General features: G+C 42.2%; 1 long non-coding RNA gene across 1 annotated transcript; it reads right to left on the bottom strand.

Moving 5' to 3' along the window:
• Positions 1 to 10,760: 10,760 nt before the first annotated feature.
• Positions 10,761 to 12,761, bottom strand: LOC135538500 (uncharacterized). Its single transcript, XR_010455435.1, has 4 exons — positions 12,694 to 12,761; positions 12,032 to 12,099; positions 11,049 to 11,171; positions 10,761 to 10,899 (listed from the first exon to the last, which is right to left on the bottom strand). It is a non-coding gene; the product is annotated as an uncharacterized LOC135538500 (long non-coding RNA).
• Positions 12,762 to 18,006: the final 5,245 nt, after the last annotated feature.

Raw genomic sequence — 18,006 nt, forward strand, 5'->3', positions numbered from 1 at the left:
ACCACTTCATATTGTGCACACACACACACCTTACTATGCAACAACCTATCTTAAACAGTAAATTCTTATTTGTTATAAGGGCACTGACTGAACAGCTTCTCCTGCCAGCCTACCACTAACTCTCCGGATGAAAACAAAACCAAGATGTTGTGGTCCATATCTAGCCGCCACGAAAATAACATCTACTCAACTAAGAAGCATCTAACATCTTTCTGTTTCAAAACAGTGTTAACACCTGATTGAGACGGAGTTGGGGGTGTCCAGCTCAATGCCTCCCCTCTCCTGTTGAGTCAAAACCTGCTGCTGAAGGTGTTGGGAGAGGGCTGCTGTGGAGGTGACTCTCTGAATACGAATCCTGTAAACACCATTGCAAATATAATCAAAGTAAACAGGATTCTAGCGAGCTAAATGCCATGTTTTCATGGCAAACTCAGGGATCAGGTCAAGAAATATACTGGGTGTTTATCATCGTCTGCTTTGAGAGCTAACCTTAGCTAACGGCAGTGTATTGCTTGTAATGGCAATGCAAGGACTGAAAGCAACACAAACGCCAACTGCAACTTACTTAATTGTAAGGTTTTTGACAGCATCCCGGGAACGATAGACAGCTTCTCCCGTGTCGGCGCTCCAGCCGTCTGCCATGTTGTAACATTGGGAACTTTATTGATGGCGAGCTAACTAGCTAGGTTAGCAACATACACACACACGTGAGCTATGTATACAGCAGCAGGCAATTTTGCCAATTTTGTAGCTAGTATTTTCGCAAGCGTTTGCTCGTTGCATGGGAACAACTGTCTGCCATCCTGGTTGGGTTTCTGGCGAGCAATACAACTATTTATTGGTTCACTACCGCCACCTACCGTGGGATACAGTCCAGAGCAACAGAACAAACCCCCCCCACTGATAACAGGTAAGATAATATCAGTATAATAATATTCCATGACAGTATAATAATCTGTCTGACACAAATAACTGCAATTTAGAAATCTTTATTGGAAATGCACGTTTCAAACAGCACAATTCAAGTACAGATGAGTGTAGCTAAATCAGATACAAGCTAATTTAGTTTAAATGTGATGTATTCCTCCAGTCCCAGTTCATTTCTACTCTTTTGACATGCTTCAGACCAGATGCATGCTTCACTTCACTTCAGTGACCAGTAAGGGGCCCTCAACTCTTCACTTTGGCCAAAGGAGACCGAAGACCCCAATACCAGTGACACTGCCCTAAGGTTGGTGCTGTCCTTTGGTGAGACTGTGGAGACAGAGGTCTTATCTCTCTGTGGTTACTAAAGATGTCATGGCACTTATGGCATGAGTAGAGGTGTTGACCCTGCTTCTCCTGGCTATATTTCCAAGCCTAAGAATGTGAAAGCGCTTCTAAGCACTATGTAAATCCAACTCATTATCATAAGCCACCTGGGTAGGCAGTATGGGGACCAATATCTTTTTTTTCTTAAGAATGATGCATGTCTCAAAATATAAGAACGAGACCAATATAAGTATTTGCTAATCATAGTTCCTGTCTCTGAAATTACATTTGTGTGTGTTGTAGGAGTAACAAATACTCAAAATCTGTGTGTGTGTTTACAACAGACCATATACCACGGGTATGACAAAACATTATTTTTACTGCTCTAATTGCGTTGGTATCCAGTTAATAACAGTATTAAGGCACCTCAGATAGCTGCTCTTTCTCTGCTACCTCATTCTATTTCTATAATTTTCTCGTCTCATATTCCCTGGTTATGTTCCACTTCTCCCTCTATTTCCTCAGACTCTTCTTTTCCTCTTTCTTGTCCTCCTCCTTACTTCCTCCAACATTTTCCATCTGTTGCATCTTACCGGCCTTCTTTTGCTTCACTACTTTTTTGGCCTTGCACTTCTTTTTCTTATTGACCTTCCCTTCCCGAATATTTTTGACAAGGAGATAAAGTAATGTAGGCTTATGGGTTCTCTTCTCTTGAGCTACTATACCTAGAGCTATACTATACTAGAGAAGGACTTACGGGACTTTTACCACTTGATTACCACAGTGGTAATGACTTTCACCACTTGATCAAGTTGTTTATGCAAAATAGCTATTTGTAAATAAACAGTATAACTTGAAGACATGTAATTGTAAATAAATAATAATTGTTGATTTGCTATACTTAGACTAGGGAGTAATTTATGGCTTCTCTTTACTGTGCACAACGACCAATTAATTATAAAAATGTTTTGGTGCTTTTAATTTTTTTTTTGACATCCAATTGGTAGTTACAGTCTGTCCCATCGCTGCAACTCCTCTACGGACTTGAGAAAGGCAAAGGTCGAGAGCAATGCGTCCTCCGAAACACAACCCTGCCAAGCCACACTGCTTCTATACACAGAAGCCAGCCGCAGCAATGTGTTGGGAGGAAACTGGCGCTGCAGAGTGCATCAGTTATTTGGAGTAAGGATACAGATCCTGCCCTGTGATGATGACGTTGTAGAGTAAGACAGCGTGTGGGACCAAAAATGTTATGAGCAGAAACAGCCAGGGCAGGGCAAACATGGGTACACTGACCCCCAAAAGAAAGCCCTTAACCATAAGTGAGTACACTGTGGCCATACCCATAAGGGAGGGGGATACAGGGACAAACCCCTCCACTTGATTCTGGGCAGATGTACCAAACACTACCAGCCCCACGGTTGTGTACAACACCCCTGTGCTGATAGAGAGCAGCTGAAACATGAGTAGGAACCAAACAGTGCCCACACTCTTCTCAATCCCACCACAGAGGAGCACCAGAAGCCCGATGCTGAGGAGTATCTGGGTCACTGTCTTGTGGTGGAAGGGGTATGTGATGAGCTTGTGTCACTCAGCCCCTCCTTGCTAACTTACCATGCACATTGCCAAAAACTGTAGTTCCAAGACTGAAGGCATCCTTTGATAACCTGAGACATGTATTGACAATAAACAAAACAAATGACATGATAATAACAGGATCAATGCCACTCGTTAGCCTCAACTCAGGAGTAAAACTCTTGAACCTCTGAACTACAGTTGTGGAAAATTCTATTCAAAGACTAAGGCAGGGTTTACTTACTGACTTTATTGTCCCCATGGGGAAATTTTGTTGCAGTGTCATGTACACGTTTAAAGTGGCGTTTAAATACAAAACAAAATTTACAATACAACTTTCATAACAGTTACATACCAATAAAACATTTAAAAAATGACTAGCCTGCTGGCCTTACTGATTCGATAGGAACATCAGCCCGAGCTATTTAGGAGGGATATCACACCTGGCACAAATGATTGTTTTGTTCTGTTTTTCTTGCTGAGGGGTGCCCTGTACCTGTGCCCAGTGGGGAGAAGTTCAAAGCCCGGGTAAAAGGGGTGGCTTGGGTCTAAAATGATTTTGTGAGACTTGCGGAGGGCCCTGAGCTTAAAGATCTCATCCAGGCCTGTCTGTTTGACTCCAAGTACTTTGTTTGCTGTGGTGATAATTCTATATTTAACAATGTAATAAACATATTTAATACAAGCAGCTGCAGAGGAGAGCCACCTGTAATTTCACAGCAAGGATGAAATGGTTACATTTCCCTTATATAGTGGGAGGTGATAATACTATCATATTGTATTCACACAAGTGTTTTCTATAAATCAATAGTTCCGGAACACAATGGCCTTGTGTTAGGACGCAGACATACCAGTAGTCTATGAAACGCATAACACCACAGTCCAACACAGAACATATTCCTTGAGAAGTTACAACAGCTCACCCCACATTCTTCCACCACATCTTTCAAAACTGATTTTTGATGCTCAGTACATATGTCAAACTAATACCAGTGGATAATCAAGCACAATACAAAAATGTCAGTTACGACACCTGTCCTCCAATATTGCACAACACTTTAACTAAGACAGGGTAGATCGAATGCTAAACCAAAGCAAATGTAATGGATTTCCGCATTTTTATTAAATCACGTTCACAACCAAAGTTATTTGATGCGCAGATCATGAAGTGCACTAAGGCAGTGATGCATTTAAAGACACTGCCACCTGCTGGCTTGTGCCTGAAATGTGATGATCAGAGTTCTCAACAGCCCATTTGAGTTAGATAGATATATTTGACAGTTTAGTAAAAAAAATAAAACTGTTTAATAAAATAAAACGTGTCAGGGACAACGCAATAAAATCAACGAATTCCATTGTGGTCCCTTAGTGCTTGTTACTCAATGTGCAAAATTGTTTTTTTGGGGGGCAAGGAATGGTTTCTTTCTATTGATGTCCTGTTAGCCTATCTATGTAAAAAAAAACATCCAACCAACCATCGATACAACCATTACTCAGTCAGTAGGAAATATGCACATCACTTTCGTTATTCAGCTAGCGACAACCAGTGAGAAGACAATACCACTAGTTAGGCTCCAAACAAGCCTTTCTCTTGCGATGTATTATGTGCAGTCATAAAGCTGTGACGTATTATGACGAAACCAAGCATTAATTCCCTACATACACACTGTTCAGATTTGATTTCATCTGTATAATCTCTTTCTTCACTCAGGTTGTTGCAGGTAACCTTTGGCCTTTTGGTGCACAGCCTTCCCAACCTGTATACAGGGTACCACATACACTCAGAGCTCTGGAAAGAATTAACAAATGCTTCTGTAATCAGCATCTCTACATGTATGGCAGAAATTCCATTCCAGTGTCTGTTGATTTCCAACACAGGCACACCTCATTCTACTGAATGGGGTACTGATTAGGTGATCACCTGAACCAAATCTTATTTAATGAGGAAAAGTATAAAAACCACTGCTGTGGTCATCACTATCCTCTTGCAATAGGACCAGCTGGATGTTTAAATCAGTGCTAGTAGTACCTCAAAAGTAATTGGGAATCAAAAAATAACCATTAACCATGCCAGAAGACTTGAAAAGGAAAATTTTGAGTGAGGAAAAGAAGGGCTTCACTGGCAGAGGGATGCAGGATGCTTCCATCCTTAAAATGTCAAAGACAGCAGTTCATTGGGGTGGCAGGTAGCCTTGTGGTTAAGAGCGTTGGACGAGAAACCAATAGGTTTCAAGATCGAATCCCAGAGTTGATAAGGTAAAAATCTGTCATTCTGCCCCTGAACAAGGCAGTTAACCTACAAAAAAAATGGCAAATGCAGCTGAGGTGAAGTGCACGGTGAGGATGGTTTGAAACAGGCTCCTAGGGGCAGGGCTGAAGTTGTGCAAAGCTCGAAAAAGCCCTTCATCAATGAGAAGCAAAGAAGTGCCAGGCTGAGGTTTTCAAAAGACCATAGTAGAGGACTGGAGTAAGGTCATCTTCCCCAATGAGTCCAATTTTCAGCTTTGCCCAACACCTGGTCGTCTAATGGTTAGACGGAGACCTGGAAAGGCCTACAAGCCAGTGTTAAATTTGGTGGAGGATGGAATCGGGCAGATTTATCTTTGTGAAGGACGCATGATTCAAGCCACGTACAAGGTTGTCCTGGAAGAAAACTTGCTTCCTTCTGCTCTGACAATGTTCACCAACTCTGAGGATTGGTTTTTCCAGTAGAACAATGCTCCATGTCACACAGTCAAGTCAATCAAGGTGTGGATGGAGGACCACCAGATCAAGACCCTGTCACGGCCAGCCCAGTCTCCAGACCTGAACCCCATTGAAAACTTCTGGAATGTGATCAAGAGGAAGATGGATGGTCACAAGCCATCAAAAAAAGCCAAGCTGCTTGAATTTTTGAGCCAGGATGGCATAAAGTCACCCAACACCAACGTAAAAGACTGGTGGCCAAGACGCATGAAAGCTGTGATTGAAAATCAGGGTTATTCCACCAAATAATGATTTCAGAACTCTTCCTAAGTTAAAATATTAGTATTATTCGAGGTCTGACAACACCGCGTCGGTTTTTGTTATTTTGATCAGCAAATAAATGCTCTAAATGACAATATTTGAATTTGCAATTTGGGAGAAATGCCAGTAGTTTATAGAATAAAACAAAAATGTACATTTTACCCAAACACATACCTATAAATAGTAAACCCAGAGAAACGGATCATTTTGCAGTGGTCTCTTAATGTTATACAAATCTGTGTATATACACACTCACACATATATATATTATATATATATATTCATACAATATTGATGGAAATGTTTCCCCCAGAAAGCAATGGATCGTAATAATGAAAGAATCAAAAGAGCTTTAAGACACAGCCCTTACGTGGTAAATATACAATACATGTCTGTTTTGTCCTGTTTTTGTTATATTATCACCTTTTAAATTGAGTGATGTGTTGACGGATGAATCCAATGAGGGTAAACACCCCTGATTCTGTGATGTGGTCAACCGGCAAGGTGCACAGAAGAACAAAGCCTATAAGTCATTTCGAACTGAAATCAGTAACATATGCACATTAGTTATACATTCTGCAATGAGCAAAGCAGTGTATAATTAATTATTTACTGTTTATAGCCAATCATTGTGAGCTGTGGGCAGGACCAGACATCTAGGGACGGATGGAACATCAATCCAGAGCCTCTCAGCCAGGTCATCTCTGCTGTTCCATTAGACACAACAGTTAGATCAATCTGTTGATTCATATGGCCATTTTGATTGGCTTGGTTGAATTGACAATCATCCATTCGAGATGCTAAAGAATCCTATACTATGGAAGGTCTTTAGCCCCACCCCTAATGTTATGCGAGTTTTCAGTTACCCATGTGACTGCATTTTCAGTTACCCATGTATTATTCACTACTTGTACAACCATGTTGGATTGCCTACATACTCTATATTTCCTTGAGGGTCAATGCCAGTGTATTCTATGGCTGCCATGAGTACATGCCTTTCTCTGTCTCCTCAGTCTGGAAGGGTGACTCGGATAATAGAGAGAGAATATCATGACGTGATCTCATCCTCCATTTCTGATGACTTTTCCATCTACTCCTTCACTGTGAATCGGAGGAAGAAGAGTTGTACCCTACCGTACATGTCTGTTGAGTGACATCACTGTTAGGAGGATGGTCTCTGACATGTTGACTGATACACAGTGTGATGATGAGGATCATGAAAAGAGGACACCACCGCTGAAAGTTGAGGATGAAAAAGTGACAAGTTTGAAGTGAGGGAAATGGACGAGGATGATGACCTGTTTGTCTCCTCCCCCCCACTTACACATTTTTGAGTAACTCTTTCACTGAATGTGGAGAATGGACTATGACCAGCTAGCTCTCTGACACACAGCTTGATGATGGCAATGATGCCTCTACTGAGGACAGTCCAGAGCCTCCAAAGGAACCACAAGGACCACTGAAGGACCATCAACTGGTAGGCATCTTTTAAATTTGTGTGTGTGCGTGTCACATCTCAGTGGTTTGACCCTATATCTGTTGAGAGTATTGTGGCCAAGCCCAACATCCTCCTCCCTGCCTCTGTGAGTGACCTGAAGAAGGTGTCACACCAGATGGAGGTGGTCCCCACTGTCCGGCCCTGCAGGCAGCAGCTGGACAAGAAGACACAGTGGACCAACACCAACGAGGAGAGTCTGAGGAGGATCAAAGAGAACCTGACCTCAATAGAACTCAACCTGGAGGAAGGTCTGAAGACGCACAATGACGGTCAGGACATCAATCAAGAGGCAGAAGAAGAATGAGGGGTGCTGTAGAGGATGGATTGCGAAGTGAATGGGGAGGAGAAAGGAGAGACTGAGGGATGAAGACGTGGCTAGGGAGGTCAAGAGGATGGGCGAGCAGGTGAGGGCACTGATCCAAGTGATGAAGAGAAACTGCAGTGAAGATGATCTTAAGGCAGTAGACCTGGACAGTTGGCTGAATGACTTGGAGGTTGAAAGTGGCATTCAAGAAATGCACTGGAGAGATGGCTGAAATTATAGACAGCATGGCAGAAATACAGACCAGTATAGTCGAGAACAGGCTCCTCAGGTCATAAAAAAATAACAATGTCCAGAGCTTTGTAAGTTACTCCTACTTATTGAGTGTAGTCATGTATCTGCAATGTGTATAGAGTAGTTATAAAGTATATCTACAGATTGTTTTTAACATAGCCTTTTCCTGATATTTTACTTTACTTTCTGGTCCTACAAAGCCCAGGGAAGGTCTCTGGTCCTGTGTCTGGCAAGACTAGCCTCTCTGCTCGTGACCTCAGCACCCTGGACCCTGGCTGAAGCCCTACAGGCCCTGCCCTCTGCTGTGGCCCCTCCCTCCCCAGAGAATGTCCCAAGGCCTCGGACTCCTCTCAGCTCTGTCATTATCACTCCGTCCGCTACAGAGAACTTCCAATACCGCCACATGCCTCACCTGGCCCCCATCACCAACCTGAGCCAGACCGGCAGGAAACGGCTCCAGGAAATGGCAGTAGTGGCCCCACAGGTGGGAGGAAATACAAGAAGGGTATATTGGCCACATGTCCTTCTACAGAATCGCAAAGCTCTAGATTTTGCAGATCAAGAGAAGAGAATCCATAAACTTACAATCCTTTATCTCCTTGTCCAAAGAATTCAGGAAGGGAAGGTCAAAAAGACAAAGGGCAAAGCCAAAAAAGTAGTGAAGCAAGAGAAGGCCAGTAAGATACAACAGATGGAAAATGTTGGAGAAAGTAAGGAGGAGGAAAAGAAAGAGGAAAAGAAGAGTCTGAGGAAGATGTGAGGAAATAGAGGAGGGAGAATTGAAACATAACCAGGGAATACTAGACCAGAGAATTAGAGAAATAGAATGAGGTAGCAGAGAAAGAGCATCTATCTGATGTGTACATGGACATATTGTACTTTTCATAATAACAAGTATGTTAATTGTCAAAACTATTTAGTTATCGATTTTACATTCCCTCTCCCAGTCGCAGCTTGATGTTTGTCATGAATATTGCCCTGGAGGCAGAAATTTCTCAAGATATGGCAGATGCAAAGCCAAAATTGGCAAGATTGTAAATATTTGTGGAAAATAATTGTTTTTTATGGACTTAATTTAAGGTAAGGATTAGCAGTGTGGTTAGGGTTAAGGTTAGGTTTAAAATCATATATTACTTTATGCCTGTGCCAGCTTGTGACCACTTTGCAGAACTGCTGACAGGGCAAGATTCATGACAATAAATGCCAAACTGCATCCCAGTCATCCTCTCCCTATCTCTAAAAGGCTGCAGAACATGCAAGCTAGTGATGCGGGGATTGTCTCATAACCCACAGTCCCCAGGCGGGTGGGTTGCAGGCAGGTTCAATAAAGTGACAACAATAGGCTACATAACAAAACCCATAAATGTATAATTATTGTGCAATTTACACTAAGTGTACAAAACATTAAGGACACCTGCTATTTCCATGACAGACTGACCAGGTGAATCCAAGTGAAAGCTATGATCCCTTATTGATGTCACTTGTAGATGAAGGGGACAGGACAGGTTAAAGAATGATTTCTAAGCCTGGGGACAATTGAGACATGGATAGTGTATGTGTGCCATTCAGAGGGTGAACAGGCAAGACAAAAGATGTGTCTTTGAACGGAGTATGGTAGTAGGTGCCAGGCACACCGGTTTGTGTCAAGAACTGCAACACTGATGGTTTTTTCACGCTCCGTTCCACCAACCAAAGGACATCCAGCCAACTTGGCAACTGTGGGAAGCATTGGCTTCAACATGGGACTGCATCCCTGTGGAACGCATTCAACACCTTGTAGAATCCATGTTCTGAGGACAAAATGGGGTGGGGGGCTAACTAGATATTAGGAAGGTGTCCTTACTATTTTGTACACTCAGTGTATAACCTATAGGCTACACTGCGCAGTTAGGGGCCGTCTGTAAAGGTACTATCTTTACCAGCATCATAAAAGCTGATATTATTTCATGGGCCTATTGCAACGAAGATTGGCCACTAGAATATTGCCAGTTTATATTCATAACTAAAAGTTCACCTAATTGTATCTTCTGTTATAAAGACCATATTCAAATGAATAAAAACAAAAATAGAAAATGGTTTCCCATCTCAAGAGATTAAACAAAAAAATGACCACAATAAGTGCCTATTAAGTAAAGGCTGACCATAACAGGGTTTCATATGATATTTTTTTGTTATTTTTTTCTTTTTTAACCCCTTTATCTCCCCAATGTTCGTGGTATCCAATTGGTAGTTATAGTCTTGTCTCATTGCCGCAACTCCCTACGGACTCGGGAGAGGCGAAGGTAGAGAGCCATGCGTCCTCCCCGAAACACGACCCTGCCAAGCTACACTGCTTCCTGACAATGCCCGCTTAATCCGGAAGCCAGCCACACCAATGTGTCGGAGGAAACATCATACACCTGTCGACCGTGTCAGCATGCATGCGCCCGGCCCGCCACAGGAGTTGCTACAGCGCAGTGGGACAAGGACATCCCTGCCAGACAAACCCTCTCCTAACCGACGCTGGGACAATTGTGCGCCAACCCAAGGGGAATGGAAGCTTTTGAATTGGACGTTTCAGACAAAAAATACAATTTCTAAAAAATGTCTAGCCCCTTTATCTATTGGTAACAGGGTTGACGTATTATGCTCAACACACTAAGTTTTCCACCACAAAACAAAAACATGAGAAAAGAGCAGAACCAGCTCACGAGCTCAACTAGCACCTGCATTTTGGAGCTATGTCTAAAAAGCGTTTTGTCTTTTACAACTCTCCCATTCACCTGTGTGAACTTCATCTTCGTTGCATGCTAGCCTTTTACCGGCTGCGGAGAGCCTTTTCTGTTTGCATTTTGTTGTGCACCAGGTTTTCACGTCTTTCCATGTTCTGTTTGTGAGAGCTGGCTCTGACCCATAACAGTCAATCCTCTTTGCCGGGAACCTTCTTTAGCACTTTACATTTTCCCAAATGCTTCCAAACTGATGCTTTCTCACAGCTGCTCTTAGTCTTGGGTTGAGAAGTCATTCTCCAAACCTAATCGCAAACAAAGAAAAGATTAAAACACATGACGGTCCAACACAATAGGGGAGGGGGGCATAGGGAAGGTATAGGAGAGGAGATAAAAAGAAAAGACTTCCTCCGTGTCAGGTAAGCAGTCTCGAAGTGTACCCTCACCAACTTACCGGACTGAGTGAGTTCTGAACATCCCTCGCTGTCCTCTGTTCCTGCGTCCAAGTCTTCTTGGGCCTCTTTCTGGTGTCTGTCTTGACTCTTAATACGTTTTCTCAGTTCTTTCCCAGGCTTGCCTGAAAAACACAAAAGGATGGAACATACATAAGAGTAACAACAAATCCACATATTAGCAAGCAACGACATTACATTTTTGTTCAGAACTCACTCAGCCTGGTAAGTTTGACGGTAGACTGCGGATGTTCCCTTGCTTACGAAAGCAGCCGGTGTCTACCGTCACAGAATTACCAGGCTGTGTGAGTTCTGAACACCTGTCACTCGAGCTTTCGCTGTCAGGTTCATACTCACCGATGCAACCGGTGTCACTCAACTGGTGTTTTGTATCATATTTGTATAACAGCTGATGAAACTATGAATAAATGTTATCAGTGTAACTTCCTGAAAGTTGCCGATTGAAAATACAATCTACATAAGACATTCTAAATCAGCAGGTTTTGCATTGGTGGAGTTTTGGCTTGCTTGGTGACATCACCAGGTGGTCTAAGTTAATAGACCAATTAAAAAGAGTTTGGAATCTCTCTGCCAATAACAGCTCATTTTGAGGCTACATTTCCCTCTCATTAGTGGATTGATCCATGTTTAACCATATTGTTTTGAGGCTATATAGTGTTTGTTTACATGTACTTTGTTTACCCACATTGAAGTAAAACAAGCTTATATGCTGAGTTCTGATGGGGTACAACTGTTGAACTAAGCTCATGAAGCATTTATAAGTTATATTCTTCAAGAATCAATGAGTATATATCATTCAATTGCAGGTTCAAAAATGGATTTTGCAACTGCAGATTGCAACTTTAAAATGAAGGAAATGAGGGGGTGGTTGACGGTTGGCTACATACCTTGGCACTAGAGATTCCTGCTTTTAGATTACAATTTTAAAACAATTAATTAACAAATGTATAGTATGACAGATTACCTATGACAGCAACAACTGTCTCTCCAAATCAAACCTTCCCTTCACGCACCGCACTGTCTCTGCCAGTCCTGCAGCAAATAAAACATGTTTTCACAAAAAAAAAGAAATGTAATTGGACCATCCGGATATCCATATTGATTAGTGAAATATTCCTGATGCCTTTCCCTAGCTGCCATTTCAAAATACAATCACCTCGAAACAAAATGTCTCACATTGTGACTTGCGCAAATAACTCAGCATGCCACAGGAAAGCAACCGAGCTTGGACCACATTTGCATTACAATGTAGGTACCAGTAGCTAGTTTAACATTACTCCTATGGAGTTATTTAACATTATGCACAACACAACATTCTTCCATTTGAGAACATCTTAGACGTAGCAAAGATAAACAATGCAATAATAATCCATTCCGAAATGTATTAATGTCTACTCCAGCAACCTTTAGCAGCTAGCTGGCTAATTAACCTATCAGTATAGCCAGGAAAAATGGCTCGCTAGCTAACTGCTAGCAAGCTAACAAAATGCTACAACAGAGCTAATACTTCCATGCGTCTACGAAATGTAGCCCGCTACAGCTACATTGGCCGAGTAATTGTTGAATAATAACGAAGCTAGGTAAATTCGTTTAAAATAATATCGCTAGTAACTGCAAAATACTTACAGCTGAAATACACTGCTGTTTTCTTTATGAGCATGGTGAACTGAGGAAGCCGCATCCACGTGTCGTGTTGTAGGGGAGGGGACAAGTTCCCCAAATAGACCCTGGCTTTGGATCAGATTTGAATTCCCCCCGCTAATGGTCCGTGTTAGGTTTGGGGAGGGGAAGCTGATCCTAGATCTGTATTTAGGGGAAACTTCGCCCCAGCACATGCAAAGAAAGAGAGTTGAGGAGAAGGGGAGGAGAGAGAGCGTCGCTCTCAGGATGGACAGATCATGTTCAAAATGTACCAGTAAGAAATTGGTTTCAGAATATAATATATTGCCTTTAGCAGTTCTAATGTCTTCATTTGCCCCATTTCATTAGTCTTGTTGATTGATTGCTGATATCTAGTTTCACAGAAAAGATGGTGTTGATGAAGAGCATCCATCCATGTATAGACATATAGTTCATACTAGTGGTCCTACCCATTACCCACTTCACTCCATTAACCCTAAACTTGCTGCTCACATGGTGGTTAAATGTATTTGACTTTAGGTTAGTTAAGGTTAAGAAGGTAAAGATTGTGTTTTGCTGTGTTGGGAGCACTAGTGGCAATGCTGCCTCATCCAGATCACAAATTACCCTATATAGGTATATATTGTAGCAAGCTTAACCCAACACTTACCAACCACCTTCTGATCTCTTGGTGCAATGAATAAGGTGTTGGCTTGCTTGTCGCTGGAGTCCCAGTTGGAGCTACCCCCAAGTTTGTTGCATAGGTATCAGAAGTAGGATAGTGCCTGTGAAGCCATCAAAGATGTGTGTACACGTGAGAGACTTGCTATAAAGAAGTGTGGCCGGCATGCTCTCCCCAAGGAAGGAGGTCTCAGCTGACTCACGTTCTGTAGCAACTTTAATCCAACACCGAGCGAACACATCGAGAGGTTTGGACATATTGGAGTAGGACTTAAGGTGTTGGCTTGACAGGACCCATTAAATGGACCCATTAAACAATGCCCACGTTAATTTCCCCGTCTCATGTCCTGTCCTTATATTAGTTGTATAAGTAATACAGTGTGCTATACAACAGGAAGCTTATAAGAAATCCCACTATGCCCTCCTACGAACCATCAAACAGGCAAAATGTCAATACAGGACTAAGATCTAATCGTACTACACCGGCTCTGACGCCTGGCCTGTAGGGCTCCTTGCCTTTGTTGAAGTCCGGTTTGATGGTAACCACTCCATTTCCATCTGCTCTTATCGTGCAGACAAGCATTCCTTCTCCTTTTGGCCAAGTCTGAGAAATACAATAATAAAATGCCACTTTTCAATGCCTGAATTGGAATCTACTTCAAAGTTATTACATACAAAGCAATGTAATAAGTGTATAGGCTACATAGTGGTTTTCCCCTTGTGGTACTCACTTGCCCGCTCGTCCCAGGTTCCCCATGATGTGCAGGTTGGTCTTCACAAAGTCCTCTGAGGGGTCCCAGGTAATCAGCCTGGACTTGGGGATGGTGCGGTCACTGCAGACCAACAGAATACCACAAACACATTTTGCATACAAGGGTATGGTGTAATGTGAACATACCGGTACACTGTTTGTCTTCAAAGCAGTACGACGCATCAATGCTGCTTCAATTACATTCACTTTAATAATAATTCACTTTGGTGAGTAACAGGGACCTACACTGGGCGTCTGTCCTGTCGTCTGTGTCTGACATTGGCCATCCTATGTGCCAGTAAGGTAGGATTGGACATGACCTGCGTCACCATACTCTGGGAATGCTGTCGTGAGTATATCAAAAACAGCTTTAAAACACTAACGTTTCTTTTGGACAGAAAATAGGTAAATGCTTTGTTTTGAATAATGAAATTGTCACGTCTGCTCCAGCTCCCTCTCTTTGGCGCTTGAGGTCGCCAGGCTGCTCATCATTACGCACACCCGTCACCATTTTTATGCGCACCAGCACTTCATCGGACTCACCTGGACTCCATCACGTGATTGATTACCTCCCCTATATCTGTCACTTCCTCAGTTTCATTCCCATGTCTGCATCGATGTTGTTTTGTTTCTCTTGTCCAGACACTGTTCGTCTTTAGTTTCATGTCTATTTATGAATAAATCCTCCCCCTATACTTGCTTCCCGTCTCCGAGCGTCTTTGGTTACAGAACCGTTACAGAAATGGAAATTCTGTTGAAAACCACCCCTTCCAAATTGGTGGAGCAGTCATAATCGGTGTAGGTGAAAATCCTGCAGTTCCATATGCCCCTGGTCCGCTCCTGAGCCATGATCTATGTGTGGTATTGTCTCTCCAGCGGAGTCTGGCATACTGACTCACTCTGGAACAAAACCACTTCATATTGTGCACACACACCTTACTATGCAACATCAAACTATCCTAAACAGCAAATTCTTATTTGTTATAAGGACACTGACTGAACAGCTTCTCCTGCCAGACTACCACAAACTCCTCCTCATCATTTCTGGCTGAAACAAAACCAAGATGTTGTGGTCCATATCTAGTCACCACAAAAATGACATCTACTCAACTAAGAAGCATCTGACATCTTTCTGTTTCAAAACATCTAACATCATCTTCATGTTTCAAAACTGTGTTAACACCTGATTGAGTCTGTGAGTTGAGGGTGGCCAGCTCAATGCCTCCCCTCTCCTGTTGAGTCCAAACCTGCTGCTGAAGGTGTTGGGAGAGGGCTGCTGTGGAGGTGACTCTCTGAATACGAATCCTGTAAACACCATTGTAAATATAAACAAAGTAAACAGGATTCTAGCCAGCTGAATGCCATGTTTTCATGGCAAACTCAGGGATCAGGTCAAGAAATATACTGGGTGTTTATCATCATCTGCTTTGAGAGCTAACGACAGTGTCTTGCTTGTAATGGCAATGCAAGGACTAAAAGCCACACAAACGCCAACTGCAACTTACTTAATTGTAAGGTTTTTGACAGCATATTTATTGGTTCACTACCACCACCTACCGTGGGATACAGTCCAGAGCAACAGAACAAATCCCCCCCCCCCACTGATAACAGGTAAGATAATATCAGTATAATAATATTCCCTTGATGTAAAAGTTTAAGAACCCCTGATGTAATTAATTAAGACAAAAATCTGTCTGACACAAATAACTGCAATTTAGAAATCTTTATTGGAAATGCACGTTTCAAACAGCACAATTCAAGTACAGATGAGTGTAGCTAAATCAGATACATGCTAATTTAGTTTAAATGTGATGTATTCCTCCAGTCCCAGTTCATTTCTACTCTTTTGACATGCTTCAGACCAGATGCATGCTTCACGTCAGTGTACAATGGTCCAACATTTGCATATCACAGTGTTTGAAGCTTTTAAGTTCTGCATCTCTCTGCTGTCTTTCATCTGAATCCATATCCTCCAAGGTCTAAACAGGTGTAGATTTCCATCTCTGTGTGGGAGACCAGATATTGCAAGGAGACCAGTAAGGGGCCCTCAACTCTTCACTTTGGCCAAAGGAGACCGAAGACCCCAATACCAGTGACACTGCCCTAAGGTTGGTGATGTCCTTTGCATGAGACTGTGGAGACAGAGGTCTTATCTCTCTGTGGTTACTAAAGATGTCATGGCACTTATGGCATGAGTAGAGGTGTTGACCCTGCTTCTCCTGGCTATATTTCCAAGGCTAAGCATGTAAATCCAACTCATTATCATAGGCTGTATGGGGATCAATATATATATATATATATTTAATAACGCTGCATGTCTCAAAATATAAGAATGAGACCAATATATGTATTTTGCTAATCATAGTTCTTGTCTCTGAAATTACGTTTGTGTGTGTTGTAGGAATAACCAATACTCAAAATCTGTGTGTGTGTGTGTGGTAGAAGTAATAGTTGGCCATTATTTCTTTGAACATCTCAATTTGGACAGCAGCCACTGAAGAAACCTGTCAATCAAAAACCACAGGAGAATTAATAGTATTATAAACTGGGTGGTTCGATCCCTGAATGCTGATTGGCTGAAATCCGTGGTATATTTAAGCAATAAGGCACGCGGGGTGTGGTATATGGCCAATATACCACAGCTAAGGACTGTTCTTATGCACAACACAACACGGAGTGCCTGGATACAGCCCTAAGCCATGGTATATTGACCATATACCACACACCCCCAAGGTTTCTTATTGCTATTATGAATTGGTGAACAACGTAATGAGAGCAGTAAAATTAAATAATTCGTCATATGGTATACGGTCTGATATACCACGGCTGTCAGCCAATCAGCATTCAGGGCTTGAACCACCCAGTTTATAACAGACCGTATACCACGGGTTTGACAAAATATTTATTTTTACTGCTCTAATTAAGGTGGTAACCAGTTAATAATAGCAATAAGGTACCTTGGGGTTTGTGGTATATGGCCAATATACCACGGCTAAGGGCTGTATCCAGGCACTCCGTGTTGTGTCGTGCTTAAGAACAGCCCTTAGCCGTGATATATTGGCCATATATCACACCTCCTCGTGCCTTATTGCTTAAGTTTGCACTTACACATCAGATAGCTGCTCTTTCTCTGCTACCTCATTCTATTTCTCTAATTCTCTAGTCTAGTATTCCCTGGTTATGTTCCACTTCTCTCTCCTCTATTTCCTCACCTCTTCCTCAGACTCTTCTTTTCCTCTTTCTTGTCCTCCTCCTTACTTCCTCCAACATTTTCCATCTGTTGCATCTTACTGGCCTTCTCTTGCTTCAATTCTTTTTTGGCCTTGCCCTTCTTTTTCTTATTGACCTTCCCGAATATTTTTGACAAGGAGATAAAGTAATGTAGGCTTATGGGTTCTCTTCTCTTGAGCTACTATACCTAGAGCTATACTATACTAGAGAAGGACTTACGGGACTTTTACCACTTGATTACCACAGTGGTAATGACTTTCACCACTTGATCAAGTTGTTTATGCAAAATAGGTATTTGTAAATAAACAGTATAACTTGAAGACATGTAATTGTAAATAAATAATAATTGTTGATTTGCTATACTTAGACTAGGGAGTAATTTATGGCTTCTCTTTACTGTGCACAACGACCAATTAATTATAAAAATGTTTTGGTGCTTTTAAATTTTTTTTGGACATCCAATTGGTAGTTACAGTCTGTCCCATCGCTGCAACTCCTCTACGGACTTGAGAAAGGCAAAGGTCGAGAGCAATGCGTCCTCCGAAACACAACCCTGCCAAGCCACACTGCTTCTATACACAGAAGCCAGCCGCAGCAATGTGTTGGGAGGAAACTGGCGCTGCAGAGTGCATCAGTTATTTGGAGTAAGGATACAG

Source organism: Oncorhynchus masou, unplaced genomic scaffold, assembly GCF_036934945.1.
Source record: "Oncorhynchus masou masou isolate Uvic2021 unplaced genomic scaffold, UVic_Omas_1.1 unplaced_scaffold_973, whole genome shotgun sequence".
Classification (NCBI taxonomy): Eukaryota; Metazoa; Chordata; class Actinopteri; order Salmoniformes; family Salmonidae; genus Oncorhynchus; species Oncorhynchus masou.